This window comes from Panthera tigris, chromosome B3, assembly GCF_018350195.1.
Source record: "Panthera tigris isolate Pti1 chromosome B3, P.tigris_Pti1_mat1.1, whole genome shotgun sequence".
In the NCBI taxonomy this organism is placed as follows: domain Eukaryota; kingdom Metazoa; phylum Chordata; class Mammalia; order Carnivora; family Felidae; genus Panthera; species Panthera tigris.
Window position 1 is genome coordinate 71519879 of NC_056665.1, and position 25626 is coordinate 71545504.

At 40.0% G+C, this 25626-nt stretch overlaps 1 protein-coding gene across 1 annotated transcript in view; it reads right to left on the bottom strand.

Annotated features, from left to right (window-relative positions):
- LOC102972687 (ribonuclease pancreatic) overlaps positions 1-24816 on the bottom strand; it is a 49810-nt gene extending 24994 nt beyond the window's left edge. The window contains exons 1-3 of the mRNA XM_042989341.1: positions 24689-24816; positions 24135-24423; positions 18810-18967 (exon numbers count right to left, since the gene is read on the bottom strand). The gene's annotated coding sequence lies outside the window, so the exon portion shown is untranslated. The remainder of the gene's footprint in view (positions 1-18809; positions 18968-24134; positions 24424-24688) is intronic.
- Between the last annotated feature and the right edge of the window lie 810 nt (positions 24817-25626).

Consider the following 25626-nt stretch of genomic DNA (forward strand, 5'->3'; position numbering starts at 1 on the left):
ATTCAAAGGGATACATGCACCACTATGTTTATTGCAGCATTATTTACAATAACCAAATTATGGAAGCAGCCCAAGTGTCCATCAACAGATGAATGGATAAAGAAGATGTGGTGTATATATACACACACACACATATATATATATATACATATATATATATATGTATATATGTATATATATATATGTGTGTGTGTATATATGTGTGTGTATATATATATGTATGTATATATATGTGTGTGTATATATATATGTGTGTGTGTGTATATGTGTGTGTGTGCGTGTGTGTGTGTGTATATATATATATATATATATATATATATATATATATATATATAATATTCCATTATATTACTCAACCATAAAGAAGAATGAAATTTTGGCATTTGCAACAACATTGATGGAGCTGAATAATATAATGCTAAGCAAAATAAGTCAGAGAAACACCAATACCATATGATTTCATTCATATGTGGAATTTAAGAAACAAAACAAACAAGCAAAGAAGAGTAAGAGAGAGAGAGAGAGAAGCTAAGAAACAGACCCTTAACTATAAGGAACTTATAGTTACCAGAGGGGAGGTAAGTGGGGGGATAGGTGAAATCGGGGATGAGGATTAAAGAGTGCACTTATCATGATATTAAAAAATTTAAGAAGTAGGGCTTCTGTCTGTCTTTCACACAGCTGAGTTACAATGCCTAGCACATTTCTCACATTTCCTGGAAAATAATAGGCACTTAAATAACAGTTGATGAATGAACAAATGAATGGTGAAAATTAACCCTCTGGCAAGTGATTTTGCAGTTAGTTTTTATCAGATTAATGGAGTCAATGTGATCCTTGATCAGAACTTTATCAAAGCTTCTGATTATAAAGGATAAGAATACCTATTTCTGATTATATTTTCTTATTAAACTAGATGTAGGCACTTTAAAAGCAGGAACCACATGTAAGTTCACACAATCATGATAAAGCCTACATGAATATCATACTTATTAAGGTTAAAATCATTCGATAATAGTTGGAAATAGCAGAGGTTTTTTTCAATTACCCGTGGGCCTCTTTAAGCATGGTGCTCTTAGAAGTCTTTCAGACTTTTCTTCATATTTTTATGATCTCCCTCCACTACCACCACCACCCACACATGCTTTAATGTACTGATTCATTCCTTACCCTAACAGAGGTTAGGTCAGCACTCATTTTCTAGGGGAAAAATAACCTTATCTTTCATTCGTTCAGAAGGAAAGGAAGACACAGAAACACTAATAGGAGGATTACACATCTACTCTTCACCTAAGACTGAGTCTGGGACAAGCATCTTATTCTAGAACTTTCCTTGGAAGAGAAATGCTAAAGGGAAGAGGAGGAGTGGATATCTGTTGGGGGTTCCTTTTCTTTTGATGAAAAGAAAGGACCGTGGGTCCAGTGCTTAAGAAGTTGCCTCTCCCACTAGATGGTTCAGTGAGCTATGCTGTATGGCATCATTATTACCTTTGTGTTTGCTAAATTTCCTTTAGGTCTTTGTTTTTCCTTTGTTAGTAAAGATAGTTCCCAAAATGCCAAATGAATTTCCCATTCACACTGGGCTCAGTGGGGGTTAATGTGGCAGAGAAAATGAGACAGGGGTAAATGGAAACCGAGGGAACAATTCACGAGCGTTCAAAATTAATCTGATTAAACCTGAAAGAATTTTTCATGGTAGTAATTCTTTTATACCTCTCATAATAAATATGTCTAAGGCTTCATTAAGTTATAATTATGTTTTAAAATTTCTAAATGCTTGTGCTGGGAGAACTGGACAGCAACATGCAGAAGGTTGAAACTAGACCACTTTCTCACACCGTTCACAAAAATAAACTCAAAATGGATAAAGGACCTGAATGTGAGACAGGAAACCATCAAAACCCTAGAGGAGAAGGCAGAAAAAGACCTCTCTGACCTCAATTGTAGCAATTTCTTACTTGACACATCCCCAAAGGCAAGGGAATTAAAAGCAAAAATGAACTATTGGGACCTCATCAAGATAAAAAGCTTCTGCACAGCAAAAGAAACAACCAACAAAACTAAAAGACAACCAACGGAATGGGAAAAGATATTTGCAAATGACATATCGGACAAAGGGCTAGTATCCAAAATCTATAAAGAGCTCACCAAACTCCACACCCGAAAAACAAATAATCCAGTGAAGAAATGGGCAGAAAACATGAATAGACACTTCTCTAAAGAAGACATCCGGATGGCCAACAGGCACATGAAAAGATGCTGAACGTCGCTCCTCATCAGGGAAATACAAATCAAAACTACACTGAGATATCACCTCACGCCAGTCAGAGTGGCCAAAATGAACAAATCAGGAGACTATAGATGCTGGAGAGGATGTGGAGAAACGGGAACCCTCTTGCACTGTTGGTGGGAATGCAAATTGGTGCAGCCACTCTGGAAAACAGTGTGGAGGTTCCTCAAAAAATTAAAAATAGACCTACCCTATGACCCAGCAGTAGCACTGCTAGGAATTTACCCAAGGGATACAGGAGTACTGATGCAAAGGGACACTTGTACCCCAAAGTTTATAGCAACACTCTCAACAATAGCCAAATTATGGAAAGAGTCTAAATGTCCATCAACTGATGAATGGATAAAAAATTGTGGTTTATATACACAATGGAGTACTACACAGCAATGAGAAAGAATGAAATATGGCCCTTTGTAGCAACGTGGATGGAACTGGAGAGTGTTATGCTAAGTGAAATAAGCCATACGGAGAAAGACAGATTCCATATGTTTTCACTCTTATGTGGATCCTGAGAAACTTAACAGAAACCCATGGGGGAGGGGAAGAAGAAAAAAAAAGAGGTTAGAGTGGGAGAGAGCCAAAGCATAAGAGACTGTTAAAAACTGAGAACAAACTGAGGGTTGATGGGGGGTGGGAGGGAGGGCAGGGTGGGTGATGGGTATTGAGGAGGGCACCTTTTGGGATGAGCACTGGGTGTTGTATGGAAACCAATTTGACAATAAATTTCATATATTAAAAAATAAAAATAAAATAAAATAAAATTTCTAAATGTTTAATTATTTTGAGAGAAAGAAAGAGAGAGAACGAAGCAGGGGAGGGGCAGAGAGAGAGGGAGACAGAATCTGAGCACAGAGTCCAATGTGGGGCTCAAACTCATGGACCATGAGATCATGTCCTGAGCCGAAGTCGGACGCTTAACTGACAGAGACACCCAGGCGCCCCTAGAATTATGTTTTAAATTGTTAAGTTCCAAGTAACTGATTACAATTTTAAAATAATATTTGTTTAATAATTTTTATGCATCAAGCTCTGCTATTCAGGGAACACCATCCCAGGGTCCTCCCTGGATTGCTCATGTCTGCATATAGAGACCCATAACGCTATGGAATCTTAAGGAGAGGCTTTCTGGACCTGAAATGCTCACCAGCATCAGGGAATAGATGTACATCATGGAAGAAAGGCTTCACAAAATTCCACATGGGCTAACTTCTTCATTCTGCAACTTCTTTCACAAAGCCCCTCTCAGTTCAGACTATTCTCATTCCAACAATTCTCATATCAGAAGAAGCATGGAGAAGAGTAGGATATAAGCTTTCCTGCTTATCCTGGAGAAGGAGGATTAGAAGAATTTCTTTATGTTATTTTTGTGGGCCCTCGGGCCATCAAAATAAATGGTATGTTCTTTCCATTGGTATTTGAAAGCTTCTACCTGACAAGGCCCTTGTAATTTATTGGCACCATAAATTCTGTTCAGAACTGTGTGCCCTTCCTATTGTTCAGGTTTGTTGCCTAGTGTGACACCAAGATTACATTGACACTGAAGAGCAAACATGGGAAGAATCTCAGCACCCAAAGGGGATCATGAAATAAATCAAAAGCATTTTCCAAAGTTTATCAGAAACCATGGGGAAAAGGGGTTCCAAGGCCTAAACAGTTAGAGACAAAGAACAAAATAAAGTTAAATTGAATTTATAACAGAGCTTTTCATGTTCTAACACACATTGTAAATATCTTAGAACCAACCATGATAAGCAGACTTTTAAATTTTTTATTTTATTTTATTTTATTTTATTTTATTTTATTTTATTTTATTTTATTTTATAGGAGAGAATGAGTGAGTGAGAGGAGCAGAGGGGGAGAGAGAATCCCAAACAGGCTCCACACTCAGTGTGGGGCTCAACACACAGCTCGATTCTACCACCCTGGGATCATAACCTGAGCCGAAACCAAGAATCAGATGCTCAGCCTACTGAGCCATCCAGGCGCCACAGCAGACTTTTTAAACTTTTCTTAACACAGACAACCTACTCTTTCCCCTCAACAGAGCATCCAGTACTACCAGTGTTTCTGCAATAGTATTCCTCTAAGATATAAGAGGATTAGTGATCTTTAAACCATTATCAGGAGAACAAAAAGGAAAAGAAATGAAAGTCAAAGGGAGAAAAGGTTTTATTTACTTTTACCTCCTCTGAATGGCCTTACTGACATTTTAATTATTCTTTTTAAAGCCTTAACCTATAACTATTGACTAATGTGAATTAGAAAAACTTACCTAATCCTTTTCTCTCTCCGTAGAGGACCTGGTGGAACCTTCTGTTCCCACAATACTAATCTTCTGAGATAACAGGGAATTAAAGACCTTTAAGGTTCACTACATTGGAAAAGAAATGAAATGCAAACCAATAGGTGCTATGGTTCTATGCTATGGTTTTAACCCCCCTGGATGGTTGACTGTCTAGGTAGCCTTTGCAAAGCCTTCTTAACCATAGTTGTTATGCGTTAGTGTGCGGTGGGATTAAACATTCCATCACACCGCCAGTTTTCAGAGAATTCATTAGGATACCTAAGATACTCACAAATGCATTTTCCAACTTCCCTGAAATCATGTCCCCACTTGACTACTGGTCACATGGAAACCCCTGAGATAGTCCACTGAGTAAAAAAACAAGGTGGTTCTTGTCAGGATATACTGAACTGGCTAAAAAGCTGACTCCCAAGGAGAGTGGCCAGAGTGCAAAGTAAAATGCCCTGTTGATTCAGGCTGATGTCAGAATTCTAAAAGAACCAGGGGCATCTGGGTGCCTCAGTCGGCTAGGCATCCAACTCTTGGTTTCAGCTCAGGTCATGATCTCATGGTTGGTGGGATCCAGCCCCCAGTCAGGCTCTGTGCTGACAGAGTGGAGCCTGCTTGGGATTTTCAATCTCTCACTCTCTCTTGCTCTCTCTCTCTCTCTCTCCCTAGCCCCCCACACATGCTCTCTTTCCCTCAAGATAAAGAAACAAACAAAAAAAAATTCTAGAAGAACCAGCCCAGTGGGAGGACAGGTTTCAAGCACTACCTGACTCTATAAGTCAGGTGGGAACTGTGGTAATATTTACAGTGAATAGCCTGCTGAAAGAAGGCTTCTGCCACCAGCTCAAGGGTCTGGAACTAAGGAGGCAGCTCTTGACAGGAGAGCACTGGTAAGAGATTTGAATCTCTAGGGTTCTGGTCCTGGTGCCAGTCCTAGAAGACCACTAGAGTTAAAAACAGGAAACCCAGACAGTCAATGAGATAAAGAACAGAAATTAGTATCACATATAATTGGTAGAATATTCCGATTTATATACTTATTGATGTTTAGCACACTCAGTGTACTGGGTCAGATGAAAATATGTCCCACCATTCATCAATCAAACATTTCTCAGCATGGACTCTGAGCAAGAATTCAAAGACACACCCCAGTCCCAGGGAGCCTCCAACCTCATGGACTCACTAGATATGGCCACTCATCTGCCTCCATGCACAGCAAGACCACAGGCACTATGGGAGAAAGTGTCTCTCACACTGGGAGATTTATCTTCTCATGGAGTCTTTGCTCATACCCTCTTATATCCTTCCTCCCTCCTTCTTTCCTCTTCTTGTCTCCTTTTCTCCCTTTCAGATATTCCATATCCCTTGGCCTATTTCAGTACATGGCTCACTCACATTTGATTACAGCACATGTGTGTCTCTCTGTTTTCAACAATATGTGCTGAACTGGAACATTCTAGAGATCATTATCTGGGTGTAATGTGGCTTGGATATTATTAGTGGGCCTTCACATATTTTTACTTAATAAACTTACAGACTATTGGAGAATGTTCATGCAGGAGATCCTGATAGAGTCTCCAGAGCTCTATCTCAGAGAAATCAGGAGCATCTGAATTTGTGATGATGCACAATTAGTGAGAACAAAAAGATGCATTCTAAGGTTGTTCACTTTTAAAATGATTCCATATTTGCATAGAATTACCTTCCCAAATAACAAGATCTGTTAGCAAAGGTCTATAGCACAGTAACTTTTTTTTTATTTATTTTGAGAGAGACAGGGAGAGCACAAGCAGGGAGGGGCAGAGAGAAAGGAAGAATCTCAAGGAGGCACTGTCAGCACAGATCCCAATGCAGGGCTCCAACCCCATGAGACCATGTCCTGAGTCAAAATCAAGAGTAGTCAGACGCTTCACCAACTGAGCCATCCAGGTGCCCCTGTAGCACAGTAAGTTCTAATTTGAGGCAATAAGTTGGCTCTCAGGAATGTTGCCAGAAACTTCCCCATCCCCACATTTTTGAGACTAAGGAAGAGATGCTCAATCATCAGAAAACCAGTTCTCTTTCTCAGTTCACCTCCCCTGTAACACACACACACACACACACACACACACACACACACACACACACCCCAAAAATCCTCCTTTAAGTTTAGGTGAGGTTAAGAAAGAGCAGCTGAGGGGCACAGTGCATGAACCCCTCTACCTTTGCAGAAACTGCCACAGTTCCCAGCAACTGGATCTCACATTGCAACTCAAGGTAAATTTGAAATTTCAGACTGGATACAATTATGTCATATTCTCTCTATTCTGAGTCCTTAGGTGGGAAGAGCACAGAGACAGTGCTCAGAAATTTTTCAGTAAGAAAATTAAAAGATAAATGCAAGGCAGAATATTTTTCTGAGATCTTACTTTTTCTTTCTTCTCTTATATTTTCCTCATTCCCCTCATTCCAACAGGAAGCCAGATGTTTTGTATTTCCTTGGCTTGGGGATATCTGCAGTCTTTGAAGGAGGGATGTATTTGAAGTCATACTTAATTTTATTGGGTTGTTTATCTTTTTTGAGAAACCCGAATTCAGTGTAAAGTATTAGTCTCAGCATGCCTATCAACGGTTTGGTGTCCAACTGTTGATTTCAGCTCAGGTAATGATCCCAGGATCATGGGATCGAGTCCCTTGTCAGGCTCCTCAGTAAGTGTGGAACCTGCTTAAAATTCTCTCTCTCTCTCTCTCTCTCTCTCTCTCTCTCTCTCTCTCTCTCCCCCCCCCCCCCCCGCCCCTCTCCCCACTCTCTCTCAAATAATTTTAAAAAATAAATTCAAAAAAGTAGTAGTCTCTTAGAAAGTATGGGAATGTTGAGCTTGGGGAGAGACCATAAGAGCAAGGTTGGAGGGAAGGAATGATCGCCTGGGGAAGCAGCATGGGTGAACCTAGGAAGGCTGACCCCAGGCACAAATAATCCTCACCTCCAGGAAAATCCCTGTGTTCTCAAACTATTTGTGGGTACCCTCTGGTCTGAGGAGAGGGAGCCAGGAGCAGGTCCAGCTGGACAAGCAGCAACATGGAGCCCAGGTCACCATAAGGCTGGCCATTTCCTGCTCAAAAATAAAGAGAGACAAGGCAGGAGTCTAGGTTGCTGATCTCATTGTGCACTGCAGAGAGGTGCTCTCCTATTATTGCATTTTCTTTTTTAAGAAGAGATCAAGGCTCAATGTGCAAAATATTGTCATCAAAGATACAAATTCAAGCATGGTTTGTTTGTTATTATTATTATTTTTTAATGCTCATCTCCACAACCACAGACTACACCTCAACTTCTTGCTTGCTAGAGGTCCCACTCTCCACATTGTCTTCATTACTTCAAATTTCTTTGGTTTCCTTTCCCCTTAAGGATGATGTTCTCTCCAGCACCAGCACATGACTGCAGCTTGGCCTGGCCACGTGAATCATCACCCATCCCTGGAAGGCAAATTCTCCCCTCAACCCTGACTTACACTAGTCTTTTCTTATCCAAAACCTTGGTACCCGGCTTCCATTAGGAAACAAGTATTTCTTTGGGTGCCTGGATAGCTCAGTCCATTAGCTGAAGTTAGCTGAAGTCCAACTTCAGCTCAGGTCATGATCTTGTGGTTCATGGGCCCAAGCCCCGTGTCAGGCTCTGTGCTGACAGCTCAGAGCCTGGAGCCTGCTTCAGATTCTGTGTCTCCCTCTCTCTCTGCCCCTCCCCCACTCATGCTCTGTCTCTCTCTCTCTCTCAAAAATAAATAAATGTTTTTAAATTTTTTTAATAAAAAAGGAAATAAGTACTCCTTTTATTTGCCTCCATTTGGAGGCCTGATGCCAACAAAATAAGATTTTCCCCATTCCTACCCTGTAGGATTTCTTACATTTACCTACAAAGGTAATGTAGGTAATGCCTCCTCAGAGGAGGCAAGAGGTAGCCTGTGGCTCAGTCCACCTTCCAAGTCCAAAGGATAGGAAAAATCAAAAGAAAAAAGGGAGAGTGTTTTTCACACCTTTCAAAATTATCTGGAGAGAGTAAATTCTCTAGAAACTCCCTAGGTCTTTCCATTTTATGTTCAGTGCATCTCTTCTCCTTTTGTCTATAATGAAACTCTCTTGACCTAAATGCTATGCTCCAGACACTATCCCTCTCAGCCTTAAAGATTTACTTCTGTTCGATACGTCATATTCTATAATCAGAATTATAGAAACTGCCACAGGCCAGTTTCTACAGAATGATAAGTACAATTTATTTTTTTCCAGCTCTGAGGCATAACTGGCTCACAAAAACCTGCACATAATTAATGCAGATCATTTGGTACATGTGGACATAATGTATATAATCAAGTTACCATCACACAACCAAGGTGTGATTTATCAAGGTAATAAACATATTCATCACCACATCCAAAAGTTTGTGTCCCTTTGTTGTTGTTACTGTTGTTTTGCGATAAAACTTAACCTGAGCGATCTATCCTCTTAACAAAATTTTAAGTGCACTGTACCTGTTAACTGTATGCACTATGTTATACAGAAAATTTCTGAACTTGTTCATCTTGTATGACTAACTTTATGCACATTGAGCAACTCCCCATATTTTCCCTCCCTCATCTACCATCCTTTCATTTACTTCTATACATATGACTATTTTAAATACTTCATATATAAGAAATCATACAGTATTTTCCCTCTGTGGCTCATTTATTTCACTTACAAAGTTTTAAAGTGTCACTTGTGACATTCACAGTGTCACAAGTGGCAGGATTTCCTCTTTAAGGCTGAATAATATTCAATTATATGTATACACAACATTTTCTTTATTCACTCATCTGTCGGTGAACATTTGGGTCATTTCCATATCTTGGCTATTATAAATAATGCTACAATGAACAGGGAGTCCAGATATCTCTCTAGGATCTTGACTCCAATTCTTTTGGATATATATCCAGAAGCAGAATTGCTGGACAATATGGTAATTCTATTTTTAATTTTTCGAAGAAGAGCCTCCACACTGTTTTCCACAGTGGCTATATAATTTGCATTCCCACCATCAGTACAGAAGCGTTCTCTTTTCTCCACACCCTCACCACACTGTTTATCTCTTATCTTTTTGATAAGAGTCATTCTAAGAGGTGTGAAGTTATATCTCAATATCTTTTAACAGGTGGTAAGTGGTTTTGTTTGCATTTCCTGATGATTAATAATGTTGAGCATCTTTTCATGTACTTGTTGGCCATCTGTATGTATTTTTTGAATAGATGTATATTCAAGTCTTTTGCCACTTTAAAATTGGATTATTTTTTTGCTAGTGAGTTATAGGAGTTCCTTATATATTTTTGAAATTAACCTCTTATCAGATATATGGAAAAGAAAAGTAAAATTATTTCTGTTTGCCAATGACATGATCTGATATGTAACAAACCCTGAAGACCACACACCCCCACCCCCACACACAATGGATACAACTAATAAACAAATTCTTTAAAATCACAGGACACAAATTCAACATATAAAAATCACTTGCATTTCTATACATCAACAGCAAACTATCTGAAAAGGAAATTAAGAAAACAATCCCATTTATAATAGCACTAAAGAGAATAAAATGCTTAGGAATAAACCTAATCAAAGAGGTAGAAGATTTATATACTAAAAACTATAAAACTTTGATGATAGAAACTAAAGCATAAACAAATAAATGGAAAGACATTCTGTGTTTGTAGATTAGAAGAATCAGTATTGTTAAAATGTCCATATTACCCAAATCAATCCACAGTTTCAATGCAATTTTTATCAAAATCCCAAAGACAATTTTTATAGACACAGAGGAAAAAAATCCTGAAATTCATATGGAACCACAAAAGACCTCCAAATGGCCAAAGCGATTTTGATCAAGAAGAACAAAGCTGGAGGTATCACACTTCCTGATTTCAAAATATATTACAAAGCTACAGTAATTTAAATGGTATGGTATTGGCATAAAAATAACTATGATTTAGTCTCCACTTACTTTCTGAGCTTCAAACCAAATTCCCTTTCTTTCCCCATTTTTCTCATCATCATAGATTTATAAATAATTCCATTCCCTTTCTCCACTGGCACCATCACCATGAACTTACCATACTCCCAGGGCCTGGATGAGGATAAGTGGCCAATAAGCTTATGTCTCTGGGAACTCAGTGTAGTGTGTGCACATGTGTGTGCACATGTGCCTGTGTATGTGTGTATGTGTGTGTGTTTGTGTGTAGTTTGAGGTAAGACCAGATCTCTAACTGGATGGGGAGATGAGGAAATTGACTTCAGTAAGTATGTGTGGAAATCTTCCCTGTGTCAAACACGGATCTAGGTGCAGGAGATATGTGGATAAATATGCATGGATTTCTCCTGATGATCTCTCAATTAAATCAAAGATGAGAATCTGGACATGATAGACATAAAGACTGTACTTTCCATAGAATAATGGACATACCTGTTAGTTATGTCTCTCTGTTCCATCATCCTATCTGAAAGAAAGTTCTTTTTTTTTTTTTCATAAGGATTGAAGGGTGAAAATATGTCAGATATGGCAATAAGTTTAGTGTTGCTGCCTAAAAGAGCTTATGTCTTGCTTACTTTTTCATAGCTATGATGTTAACTGTATCACACAATGGGATATTTGTATATATAGCTTTATTTCTCATATAGTCACAGAACTTGTGAGGCAAGGAAACCTGGATTGGGCCCCCATTCATTCAGTTCCTTGCCTGTTGCAGTGTTTGGAAGACTTGATCTCTCTAATGGACCCTCAGTAGCTAATACAGGTTCTCTGCATGCTCCAGGGTGGCTCTGAAGGTGAAAGCACCTTGCTTGAGGTCATACAACTTAAAAGTATCAGAGCTTTTAATGAAACTTTTATTTTTGAGAGAGAAAATGAGTAGGGGAGGGGCAGAGAGAAAGCGGGCAGAGGATCTCAAGTGGACTCTTCACTAACAGCAGTGAGTCCAATGCAGAGGTAGAACCCAGGAACTGTGATATCATGACCCGAGCTGAAGTCAGACACTTAACTGACTGAGCCACATTTTAATGAAACTTTTGATGATAATTGTCATCATACAAGACTTGTGCTTTCTTCCTAACATCAAACTGCCTTCTCAAGAAAATGGTAGGAGACCGGGAGAGGAGCCAAGATGGCGAAAGAGCATGGAAGTTTTTTGTGTCTCTCGGGTCCATGAAATAGAGCCAGACCAACACTAAACCATCATGCACACCTAGAAAACTGATCTGAGGATTAACACAACAGTCTGCACAACCTGAACCACAGAATTCAGCAGGTACACAGCACAAAGAAGTAAATTTGGGGAGAAAGAAGCCACAGAGGGCAGGGAGCCACATTTGTGTGTGGTGAGACGACAGAGATGGGGGGAGAATACGGGAAAAGCACCCCCAAAAAAACCGCTGGAGGGAAAGTGGAAAACTGAAAATAGCTGCAGGGACTGAACTAAAAAGGGAGAAAGGAGAGGGTTTAAATTCCACTAAGGCTATAAACAGGGGGAACACAGAGTCTGAACTCTGCAGCTTGATACCTGGCGGTGCTCTGGTGGGAAGGGTGAATCCCCAGGAGCAGAGTGGAGTCCAGGGTTCTTCAGGCCACAAGTGGAAAGGCGGTTGCCTTGCTGGGAGGACACCTGGTAGAGGCTGTGTGGGTCCCCCAAAGGTAAGGCCCCAGTGGACCCGGGAGAACAACCACATTCGCTGGTGCTGGAACAAGGTCATTAAGGGTGAAGCCTGGTGCCAGATGCGTGTTGTGATTTTCCATAATCCCTGAAACGCTGCTGCTACACCATCTCACGAACTTTTTCTGGGGCGGGCTGGCACCAGGCCTCAGTCTCTATGCATCAGCAGCAGCCCGGTCCCGCAAACATTCCTGGGTGCGGCCGGCAACCGACCATTTCTCAGTGAGACCCTCCCGCAGAAGCGCAGAACAGGTCAAAACCGCAGTCCCTCAGAAGTAAGGGTTCGGGAAAAACAGCCGCATCTAAAACAAAATTCAGGAGGAAGGTGCTGCCTGGGGCTGGGTTGCAGACTGTGTAAAAGCTTGGAGTGGATGGAAGCTGAAGACAAAGGACAGGTGCGCGATTGCTGATCGGGGAGATCAGGTCTGATAGGAGACAGTGGGTAACTGGGTGACGCCATGGTCAATGCTTCCGTGCATGCGCATACGCACCTACAAGCGCCTCAAGAATCCACGCCAGTAAGCTAAGCAGTGCTATCTACTGGAGAATGGAGCCGTTACACTAAACCCTGCCCAACTGGGCCAACCTCACTCTTCAGGAACACAAGTCTCTCCACCTGCTTAGTTTATGGAATATAAAGCATTTCACAGTTTGACTTCTAGTGGAAAACGAAGTAATTTCAACTGTATTTCAGTCTGTTAGACCGTTCATCTATTCAATTTTCTTTCTTTTTATTTTTTCTTTTTTTCCTTTTTCTTTTCCTGAATATAAAAAGAGAAAAAATTCATTTTTATTTTCAATTTTTATTAAAAATATTTTAATTTTTTTCTACTGTATTTTTTACTTTTCTGTAAATTTTTTCAAATTCTATTTTACCTCCAAAATTTCATTTTAGTCTACTTCAGTGTTTTCATTTTTTCAAATTTTCAAACGACTTCTTTTTTTTTCTGTACCATTTTCTCTCTAACTATCAAGCCCCTTTCAACACCCAGGCCAAAACACACCTAGGATCTAGCATTATTTATTCGATTTTGTGTGTATGTATTTGTTTTTAATTTTAATATTTTTTTAATTTTAATTTTTTCTACCTCATCAATTCCTTTTCTCCCTTCAAAATGATGAAACAAAGGAATTCACCCCAAAAGAAAGAGCAGAGAGAAATGACAGCCAGGGACTTAACCAACACAGATACAAGCAAGATGTCTGAACCAGAATTTAGAATCACGATAATAAGAATACTAGCTGGAGTCGAAAATGGATTAGAATCCCTTTCTGCAGAGATAAAAAAAGTAAAAGCTAGTCAGGATGAAATTAAAAATGCTATAACTGAGCTGCAATCTCGAATGGATGTGTGGTGGCAAGGATGGCTGAGGCAGAACAGAGAATCAGCGATATAGAGAACAAATTTATGGAGAAAAATGAAGCAAAAAAAAAGAGGGAAATTAAAGCAAAAGAGCATGATTTAAGAATTAGAGAAATCAGTGACTCATTAAAAAGAAAAAACATCAGAATCATAGGGGTCCCACAAGAGGAAGAGAGAGAAATAGGGGTAGAAAGGTTATGTCAGCAAATCACAGTGGAAAACTTTCCTAACCTGGGGAAGGACACAGACATCAAAATCCAGGAAGCACAGAGGACTCCCATTAGATTCAACAAACACCGACCATCAACAAGGCATATCAGAGTCAAATTCACAAAATACTCAGGCAAGGAGAGAATCATGAAAGCAGCAAGGGGAAAAAAGTCCTTAACCTACAAGGGAAGACAGATCAGGTTTGCAGCAGACCGATCCACAGAAACTTGGCAGGCCAGAGAGGAGTGGCAGGATATATTCAATGTGCTGAATCAGAAAAATACGCAGCCACGAATTCTTTATCCAACAAGGCTGTCATTCAAAATAGAAGGAGAGATAAAAGTTTCCCAGACAAACAAAAATTAAAGTAGTTTGTGACCACTAAACCAGCCCTGCGAGAAATTTTAAGGGGGACTCTCTGAAGGGAGAAAAGATGGGGGAAAAAAAAAACAAATAAAGACCAAAGCAACAAAGACTAGAAAAGACCAGAGAACACCACCAGAAACTCCAACTCTACAAGCATCATAATGGCAATAAATTCATCTTTCAGTACTCACTCTAAACGTCAATGGATTCAATGCTCCAATCAAAAGACATAAGGTAACAGAATGGATAAGAAAACAAGACCCATCTATATTCTGTTTACAAGATACCCACTTTAGACCTAAAGACACCTTCAGATTGAAAGTAAGGGGATGAAGAACCATCTATCATGCTAATGATCAACAAAAGAAAGCCAGAGTGCCCATACTTATATCAGACAATCTAGACTTTAAAATAAAGACTATATCAAGAGATGAAGGAGGGCCTTATATCTTGGTCTATCCACCAAGAAGGCCTAACAATTGTAAACATTTATGCGCCAAATGTGGCAGCACCCAAATACATAAAGCAAGTAATCACAAACATAAAGAAACTCATTGATAGTAATACCATAATAATAGGGGACTTCAATACCCCATTGACAGCAATGGACAGACCATCTAATCAAAAAATCAACAAGGAAACAAGGGCTTTGAATGACACAGATGGACTTAACAGATATATTCAGAACAATTCATCCTAAAGCAGCAGAATATACATTCTTCCCCAGTGCACATGGATCGTTCTCCAGAATAGACCACATACTAGGGACACAAAGAGCACTCAACAAGTACAAAAAGATCAAGATCATACCATGCATATTTTCAGACCACAACACTATGAAACTCGAAATCAACCACAAGAAAAAATTTGGAAAGGTAACAAATACCTGGAGACTAAAGAACATCCTAGTAAAGAATGAATGGGCTAACCAAGAAGTTAAAGAGGAAATTAAAAAGTTCATGGAAGCCAGTGAAAATGATAACACCACAACCCGAAACCTTTGGGATGCAGGAAAGGCAGTCATAAGAGGAAAGTATATAGCAATCCAGACCTTCCTAAAGAAGGAAGAAAGATCTCAGATACACAACCTAACCTTACTCCTTAAAGAACTGGAAAAAGAATAGCAAATAAAACCCAGAACCAGCAGAAGACAGGAAATAATAAAGATTAGAGCAGAAATTAATGCTATGGAAACCAAAAAAAACAAAACAAAACAAAAACAAACAAACAAACAAAAAAACAACCCAGTAGAGCAGATCAATGAAACTAGAAGCTGGTTCTTTGAAAGAATTAACAAAATTGATAAACCACTAGTCAGTTTGATCAAAAAGAAAAAGGAAAGGACCCAAATAAATAAAATCAAGAATTAAAGAGGAGAGATCACAACAAACACAGCAGAAATAAAAACAACAATAAGAGAATATTATGAGTAATTATATGCCAATAAAATGAGCAATCTGGAAGAAATGGACAAATTCCTAGAAACATATAAACTACCAAACCTGAAACAGGAAGAAATAGAAAATTTGAACAGACCCATAACCGGTAAAGAAATCGAACTGGGAATCAAAAATCTCCCAAAAAATAAAAGTCCAGGGCCTGATGGCTTTCCGGGGGAATTCTAGCAAACATTTAAGGAAGAGTTAACACGTATTCTCTTGAAGCTGTTCCAAAAAATAGAAATGGAAGGAAAACTTCCAAACTCTTTCTATGAAGCCAGCATTACCTTGATTCCAAAACCAGACAGAGACTCCCCTAAAAAGGAGAATTATAGACCAATTCCCCTGATGAACATGGACACAAAAATCCTCAACAAGATTTTAGCCAACTGGATCCAACAATACATTGAAAAACTAATTCACCACAACCAAGTGGGATTTATACCTGGGATGCAGGGTTGGTCCAATATCTGCAAAACAATCATTGTGATTCATCACATCAATAAAAGAAAGGACAAGAACCATATGATCCTCTCAAAAGATGCAGAGAAAGCATTTGACAAAACACAGCATCCTTTCTTGATAAAAACCTTCAAGAAAATAGGGATAGAAGGATCATACCTCGAGATCATAAAAGCCATATATGACAGACCCAATGCTAATATCATTCTCAATGGGGAAAAACTGAGAGCTTTCCCCCTAAGGTCAGGGACAAGACAGGGATGTCCACTCCCACCACTGTCATTCAACATAGTATTAGAAGTCTTAGCCTCTGCAATCAGACAACACAAAGAAATAAAAGGCATCCAAATCGGCCAGGAGGAAGTCAAACTTTCACTCTTTGCAGATGACATGATACGCTACATGGAAAACCCTAAAGATTCCACCAGAAAACTGCTAGAACTGATTCATGAATTCAGCAAAGTTGCAGGATATAAAATCAATGCACAGAAATCGGTTGCATTCCTATACACCAACAATGAAGCAACAGAAACAGAAATCAAGGAATCGATCCCATTTACAACTGCACCAAAAGCCATAAAATACCTAGGAATCAATCTAACCAAAGAGATGAAAAATCTATGCACTGAAAACTATAGAAAGCTGATGAAAGAAATTGAACAAGACACGAAAAAATGGAAAAAGTTTCCATGCTCCTGGATAGGAAGAACAAATATTGTTAAAATGTCGATACTACCCAAAACAATCTACATATTCAATGCAATCCGTATCAAAAAGACATCAGCATTCTTCACAGAGCTAGAACAAACAATCCTAACATTTGAATGGAACCAGAAAAGACCCGAATAGCCAAAGCAATCTTGAAAAAGAAAACCAAAGCAGGAGGCATCACAATCCAGGACTTCAAGCTGTATTACAAAGCTGTAATCAACAAGACAGTATGCTACTGGCACAAAAACAAACACTCAGATCAATGAAACAGAATAGAGAACCCAGAAATGGACCCACAAACGTATGGCCACCTAATCTTTCACAAAGCAGGAAAGAATATCCAATGGGATAAAGACAGTCTCTTCAGCAAGTGGTGCTGGGGAAACTGGACAGCGACATGCCGAAGAATGAACCTGGACCACTTTCTTACACCAGACACAAAAATAAACTCAAAATGGATGAAAGACCTCAATGTAAGACAGGAAGCCATCAAAATCCCCAAGGAGAAAGCAGGCAAAAACCTCTTTGATCTTGGCCGCAGCAACTTCTTACTCAACATGTCTCCAGAGGCAAGGGAAACAAAAGCAAAAATGAACTACTGGGACCTCATCAAAATAAAAAGCTTCTGCATAGTGAAGGAAACAATCAGAAAAACTAAAAGGCAACTGACAGAATGGGAGAAGATATTTGCAAATGACATATCAGATAAAGGGTTAGTATCCAAAATCTACAAAGAACTGATCAAACTCAACACCCAAAAAACAAATAATCCAGTGAAGAAATGGACAAAAGACATGAATAGACAATTCACCAAAGAAGACATCCAGATGGCCAACTGACACATGAAAAAATGTTCAACGTCACTCATCATCAGGGAAATACAAATCAAAACCACAATGAGATACCATCTTACAACTGTCAGAATGGCTAACATTAACAACTCAGGCAACAACAGATGTTGGTGAGGATGCGGAGAAAGAGGACCTCTTCTGCATTGCTAGTGGGAATGCAAGCTGGTGCAGCCACTCTGTTTAACAGTATGGAGGTTCCTCAAAAAACTAAAAATAGAACTACCCTATGACCCAGCAATTGCACTACTAGGCATTTATCCAAGGGATACAGGTGTGCTGTTTCGAAGGGACACATGCACCCCCATGTTTATAGCAGCACTATCAACAATAGCCAAAGTATGGAAAGAGCCCAAATGCCCATCAATGGATGAATGGATAAATAAGATGTGGTATATATATATATATATATATATATATATATATATATATATATACACACACACACACACACACACACACATAAAATGGAGTATTATTCAGCAATCAAAAAGAATGAAATCTTGCCATTTGCAATTATGTGGGTGGAACTGGAGGATATTATGCTAAGTGAAATTAGTCAGAGAAAGACAAATAACATATAAATTCACTCATGAGGACTTTAAGACACGGAACAGATGAACATAAGGGAAGGGAAACAAAAATAATATAAAAACAGGGAGGGGGACATAACATAAGAGACTCTTAACTATGGAGAACAAACAGGGGGTTACTGGAGGGGTTGTGGGACGGGGAATGGGTTAAATGGGTAAGGGGCATTAAGGAATCTACTCCTGAAATCATCGTTGCATTGTATGGTAATTTGGATGTAAATTTAAAAAATAAAATTAAAAAAAGAAAAGAAAAGAAAATGGTAGGAGACCAAGGGAGAAGTCCATGATGATTCTTCTTAGAGAAAAACATTTTTGTATCAAAATAGGGATTCCCTGTATGTGTATTACCAATCAGCCTTCTGAAAGACAACAAAGAGAAAATTGCAGTTACCCAGGGGGTGATGCATGTTTCTTGAAATGTTCTTTGGGAGAAGAAGTGGATTGGCCTCATAAAAAGCAGTCAGAAAATCCTCTGAGCAACTCTAGAATTCCAAACATTCTTCCTCTATAAGTATCACCCACCTGGAGGAGGAGTCCAAAAGTCTAGCTGAGTGTGCAGTCCCCAGTGCAGCAAGAAGTGGGTTTTGGTGAGTCTGTAAGGAAACCTCAGAATGTCTGATTTAAGGAGCCAATATTTTAAATAACATCTTCATTTTTTTTCCTTATTGGAGAAGTAACACCTTTTCAATACAGAAACATTAGGAAATTTGAGAAAATCACAAATCTTAAAAAAACAAAAACAAGTTAGCTGTGATCTCACCAGTTGAAGATACTCTTCATATTCACAAATGTCCAACTATTATTTTGTGTCTGGTTAAATTTAAAACTAAAATGTGTGATAGGATACATACTATTTTATGTTCTGCTTTTTTTCTTCTTTTCTTCTTTTGGTGTTCTTTGTTGTTGTGTTCTTTTGTTTGTTTGTTGCTTAACAATATATAGGGAATATTTTCCCATTCCTATAAGCTTTCTCCTAGGGTGTTTTTTATAGTGGCAGCATTGTTTTCCATCCTAGATTCCCTTCATTTATCTTTTTCCATAGTTTGTTTATTTAAGTAATCTCTACACCTAACATGAGGAACAAACTCATGACCGAGGTCAAGAACCACCGGCTCAACCGACTGAGCCAGCCAGGCGCCCCTCCATCACTTTTTATCCTTTCTCTTATTGCAGAGTACTTCAGTTATTTTCCCTACTCAGGACAACAGCCTGAGAACTGAGAACTGTGTTTGAAATTTTGTCTCAGTGGTGGCGGCCTTCCCCCTGCCACAACTGTTTCAAGTGCATGTGATTACCAGGGTGGGGACCTGTTCTCCTTAAAATTCTTGTAAAGACTTTTTCTTTTTAATTTGGAGACAGGTTTACTGTGTTTGACACTTATTGGAAGGCTAAATAAAATTATATTATCAGAGGTTTTCCTTTAGAAAATAAGCACATTCCTTCATGGAGAACAAAATCCCATAGTTTAGCATTGTAAATCAAAACTTTCCAAACTATTCCCATGCATTATTCCCAGCAATTGTTCATATTGTCATATAGCTACAATTTCCAATGTCTTTCATTCCTTGTGTAGATTCCTATTTTCACCTGTTGTCATTTTTTCTCTATCTGAAAGACTTCTTTCAGGCAATGAACTCTTTTAGCTTTGGTATGTCTGAAAAAGTCATTATTTAGGGGGGTGTCGCCTGGATGGCTCAGTCAGTTAAGCGTGTGACTCTTGGTTTCAGCTCCGTTCATGATCTCATGGTTCATGAGTTCGAGCCCCCACTTGAGGCTCTGGGCTGACAGCATGGAGCCTGCTTGGGATTCTTTCTCTCCCTCTCTCTCTCTGCCCCTCCACTACTCATTCTCATTCTCTCTCTCTCTCTCTCTCTCTCTCTCTCTCTGTCTCTCAAAATAAATAAACCTTAAGGAAAAGTCACCATTTGGGGGGGTCCCTGGGTGGCTCAGTCGGTAAAGCGTGTGACTTTGGCTCAGGTCATGATCTCATGGTTTGTGGGTTCAAGCCCTATGTTGGGCTCTGTGCTGACAGCTCAGAGCCTGGAGCTGCTTCAAATTCTCTGTGTCTCCCTCTCTCTCTGCCCCTCCCCCTGATCACTCTCTGTCTCTCTCTCTCTCTCAGAAATAAATAAACATTAAAAAAAAAATTTTTTTAAGTCACTGTTTGGGGCTCCTGCATGACTCAGTCCATTGAGCACCAGGTCTTGATCTCAGGGTTGTTAGTTCAAGCTCCATGCCCATGGAGCCTACTTAAAAAAAAAAGTATTTGTTTAATAAGCCTAGTAACAGAGACACATCTCATAGGTTTATCAATATAAAGGGTACAAATAAAATGTCATAACAGAAATAAGATGTAAAAACAGATGCTGCAAATATTAAATAGCTTATGAATAGCTTTGTGTTGATATATATGTTTAAAAATTTTTTATTTACATACAGTATAACTTTAGTTCCAGGTATACTATCACTTCATACATCATCCGGTTATGCTGATATATTTAAATACTTTAGATGAAATGGATAAATTTCTAGATAAAAATACAACCTGATAAAGCTATCTCAAGAAGAAATAGAGGGCCACCTGGGTGACTCAGTTAAGCATCCAACTCTTGATTTACGCTCAGGTCATGACCTCACAGTTCATGAGTTTGAGCCCCATGTCAGGGTCTACACTGACAGTGTGGAGCCTGCCTGGGATTCTCTCTCTACACCCCTCTCTCTGCCTCAAACTCGCTCTCTCTCTGTCTCTCAAAATAAATAAATAAACTTCAAAAAAAAAAAAAAAGAACAGAAAACTCAGTATCTACATAACAATATAAAGAGATTGAAACATAAGTTAAAAAACAGTCACATAGAAAATGCCAGGACCAGACAGCCTTACAGATGAGTTCTGTAAATAGTAAAATAACACACAATTCCAATTATAGGAAATAGAAAAAGAAGGTATACTCTTCAACTCATTTCTGAAGGCTAACATACAACCCGATACTAAAATCAGACAAGATAATACAAATAATAATAATAATAATAATAATAATACATACATACATACCAATTTCATTCATGACCATAAATGCAAAATAAAATCCTTAAATATTAGCAAAGTAAATTCATTTGTATATAAAAAGACAGTTTAGCATAACCAAAATGGATTCATCTCAAAGCTGGTCTAATAGTCTAAAATCAACTAATGCAATTCACCCAGAATTAACCAAGAAAATAAGGCAGAAGTGAAAAAGAACAAAGGTGGGGCACCTGGGTGGCTCAGTCCATTGAACATCTGACTCTTGATTTCTGCTCAGGTCATGATTTTGTGGTTTGTGGGATAGAGCCTGGAATCAGGCTCTTCCCTGACAATGCAGATCCTGCTTGAGATTCTCTCTCTCCTCTCTCTTTGCCCCTACCCCGTTCTCTTTTTCTCTTTCTCTCTCAAATAAATAAATTTTAAAAGAAAAAGAAGAAGAGCAAAGGCTTTTATTTGGGGTCTCAGAGTTACAATGTGGGACTAGATTTAAGGGTAACCAGAAAAGTGCCCCCTCAGGTGGGGAAAACTGGGGGTTTTTTATGAGAAAGAAGGAAGGGGTAATTACTTTAGATTATCTAAAATGCTTTAGATAAGAGAAGGAAGAAAAAAACAGGCAATTTAGTGCTAATTGATTGAACTGCTTCTGATTACTATCTTACTGATTACTTTATTGGTGCTATCAAATGAAACGGTCACTGGTATGTATTAATTAACTCTCCTGTCCTCACATGATCCTAATGCCAGTTGCTCATTTGAAATTTTATGAGGAACTGCTTGTAAAACCATTGTGGCTTCTGGCCCAGTCCAAGAGTTCATTAGTTGACAAGGAAAATAGAGCTTCAAAATGGAGTTGCTTATGTCCAGAAATTTTATTCAATTCCACTCCATTAACTGATTAGGACGGAAATAGTATATGACTGTGTCATCAGATGAAGAAAAATTATTCAACAAAATTCACAATCCATTTACAGGTGGCAACGGAGAGCAGAAGGGAAGGGAACTTTCCCATTCTGAAAACAGAATCTGCAAAAAATCCTTAGCACCAGCAGGACCTATTACAATGGCCATTAAAGATTTATTGAAAGCTCTCTTATAGCAAGCAATAGGCTACGTGCTAAAGGTCACAAACGAAGACAATACAATCACAGCTCCTGGAATTATGGGGGGAAATGAAAATAAGAGTATCCAGTTTTGTCAACCTTATTCCAGGACAGTAAAATCTCCAGACCAGTTTCTTTCATGGGCACCCAGCCTGTCAGTCCATGGATGGCTGCCCTAGAGTCAGGTGCCTTCCTTTGACTTAAAGCCTTGACACGATTTTGGTGGAGTCACAGGGTAGAGAAGAAAGTCACCTACAGATTCTCCCTCTTGTGGGTAGAAAAACTGCCTTCAGAAATGGATTGTGTAGGGGCACCTGGACGGCTCCAAGGATAAAGCATGCAACTCTTGATCTCAGGGGTCTTTGGGCATGGTGCGCACTTTTAAAAAAAGAAAAACAAAGAAAAGAAATGAAGTGTGTATACAATGGATTACAAGATTAAACAAACTGGGGCGCCTGGGTGACTCGGTTTGTTGGGCATCTGACTTCGTGTCAGGTCATGACCCTGACGGGGTCAGGTCATGATTTGTGGGTTAGAGCTTAGAGCTTAGAGCCTGAAGCCTGCTTCGGATTCTGTGTCTCCCTCTCTCTCTGCCCCTCTCCTACTTGCTCTCTGTCAAAAATAAATGAACATTAAAAATTAAAAAAAAAAATGAAACAAACTCTTTTCCAGTACAGTGAAACTGTAAAGCTTATAGCATAAGTAGCTGCTCTGTACTTAATCTTTTCTTTCCTTCATATCTACAGTGCTGGAATGTAAATCTGAAGGTGGTAAATTCAATACTAAAGAGCATGAGAGCATGAAAGTTATGATAAAATTCAGAAATCTGTTCTTTGAAAGTTAGACTGTAATCATATCGGCTGAATTTTCTGCTTCTTCACCTGTTACCCCCCAGCCGTGTGTTGGTAACCACAAAACTTCCAACCCATCAACCCAGGAAAAATTTCTGGTCTCTGCTTGGCCAACGGATTCAGGTGGCGCAGCGCCCCCTGCGGGCCAATGAGGCGGCCGCGAGCACCTGCCAGAGTCCCTGCTTCACCACTTCTCTCCTCCAGGTAGCGGCTCCTTCCAGTGCTGTTTCCCAGCTTCAGGGCTTTGTTTCTGGAAAGGCAGCGGGCTTCCCCCGTTGGATGTTGTCCCTAATCCCCTCCGCAGGAGCCCGCTGGGGAGAAGGGAGCTGAAGGTGGGGAAGAAAGACCCTGTGAGCCGGGCCACTCAGGGCTGCCTAGGGCCAGTGCCACTACGAGTTGTTACCAGAGCACCTTGTGGGCAAATCTGCCCGGCCAGCCGGGCCTGTGTAGCCACTCAGTGAGAGCAAGGCTTTTCCACAGTAGATGCCCATTACCCAGGCTCTCCCCAACTCCTCCACCCCCATTTTGTCTTGCACCAAAAAAAATTGACACCGTGGCCGGCGTGTCCAGTGGAGTGGTGATTTGGGGGCAGAGGCTGGGAGAGAGATGCAGGAAGTGCACATGAATGGTTACAATGAGAGATCCCTATACGAGGGGAGAAGCATTACAGGGAAATCTTTGGCCAGGGCCTCAAACGTTTGGAGGTGTGGGGTGCAAGTCACTTAGCTTCCTGTGTGAGGTGCAGGAGTCATCTAGCCATCCAGGTGAACAGGTGCCCCATCCTCACAGCCTACAGGGATGGGCCTAAGGTGGTAATAGCAGTGCAGGGGTCTGGTTCCTATGCGGCAAAGCACACTGACATCGTGAGTACCTTTGTGACCGTTGTGCAAGCAGCAGCTGTTGGTAGAGGGCAGAGGTGGAATTCTGCAGAAATATGCCAACGTGGCCACATCCTCATGAATGAAGGTGTTGATCGTCTTGCATTTACCCCTGTGCATCAGCCACCATCACCTCACCATCACCTCACAGTATCGGTGGTGTCCTCCAGGGACCCAGGACCTGGTGTTGTCTGTATGTTTTGTAGAGGAGAGCAGGCCTGGGGTGAAGAGTTTGCTCCAGGAAGAGAAGGTGGAGGAAGGTCCACATCAGATTCATGCTCCCTGTGAAAACAGGTCAAGAAGAGTGGGGTCAGAGAGTGGGCCATGGTCCCCTTCCTCCTAAGTACCTATTTCTAAGAATTCCTTGCCCCAAATACTTAATGTCATAAATTCTCTTCTCCTGACCTATCTACACTCACTCTTCTTGTACTCACAGCAACTACTGTCCTCACATCCTCCTTCTACCTCACATCCCTTCATTTCTCTGGGTAAGAGACAAGGAGAGAGAAGGACTTGTCAATAAAGGAGGTGCCTACCACCTACTCACCCCTGTATGGGACTGTCATACAAGGTTATTTCCCAACCCCAAAGTAGATTCTTGCTCCTTAATTGAGCAGTCCAGTTAACCTGAAATTTTACATCTCTAAAGTGTTTGCATCTATCAGCCACATGATTCCTATCCTGTGAGGGAAGTGGGTCTCCCTGCTAGCTCAGAACGGAATTGACAAACCATATGCCTTGCATCATAAAAAATGTTTACACTTCCTGAAATACACACACACACACACACACACTTCTTTATATATGCCTGTTTTATTTTTTTAATGTTTATTTATTTTGAGAAAGAGAGAGTGTGTGCAGGGTGTGAAAGCACAGAGAGAGAGTGAGAGAGAATCCCAAGCAGGCTCCACACTGTCAGCCACAGAGCCCAGCTCAGGACTCCATCCAATGGATCATGAGGTCATGACCTAAGCTGAAACCAAGAGTTGGACGCTTAACCTACTGAGCCACCCAGGCACCCCTACACATGCCTGTTTTAAATGCTATTGAAAAGAAAATGTGGGGCATCTGAGTGGCTCAGTCAGTTAAGCAACCAACTCTTAAGTTTCTGTTCAGGTCAGAATCTCATGGTTCGTGAGTTCAAGCCCCACATCAGTCTCTGAGCTGACAGTGTGGAACCTTTGGGATTCTCTCTCTCCCTCTCTCAAAATAAATAAAATAAACTTAAAAAAAAAAAAGAAAATGTGAGCATTTCATTTCTGAGGGAGTAGACTTCATGTTTCCCCCACATATTTCTTTGCCTCAAAATAAGGATCCCCAACTCTTCCTTGGATAGGGTCCATCATCAGGAAACTTTCCAACGATGTTCAGGGTTTCTGAGCACTGCCTGGGTGTCAGGTTCCTGTCTCTGAGTCTAATATTCTAACTCCTTTTTTTCATAGCTGGGAGTCCCAGGGAAGAGTTTTTGCCAAGCAGATGACATCT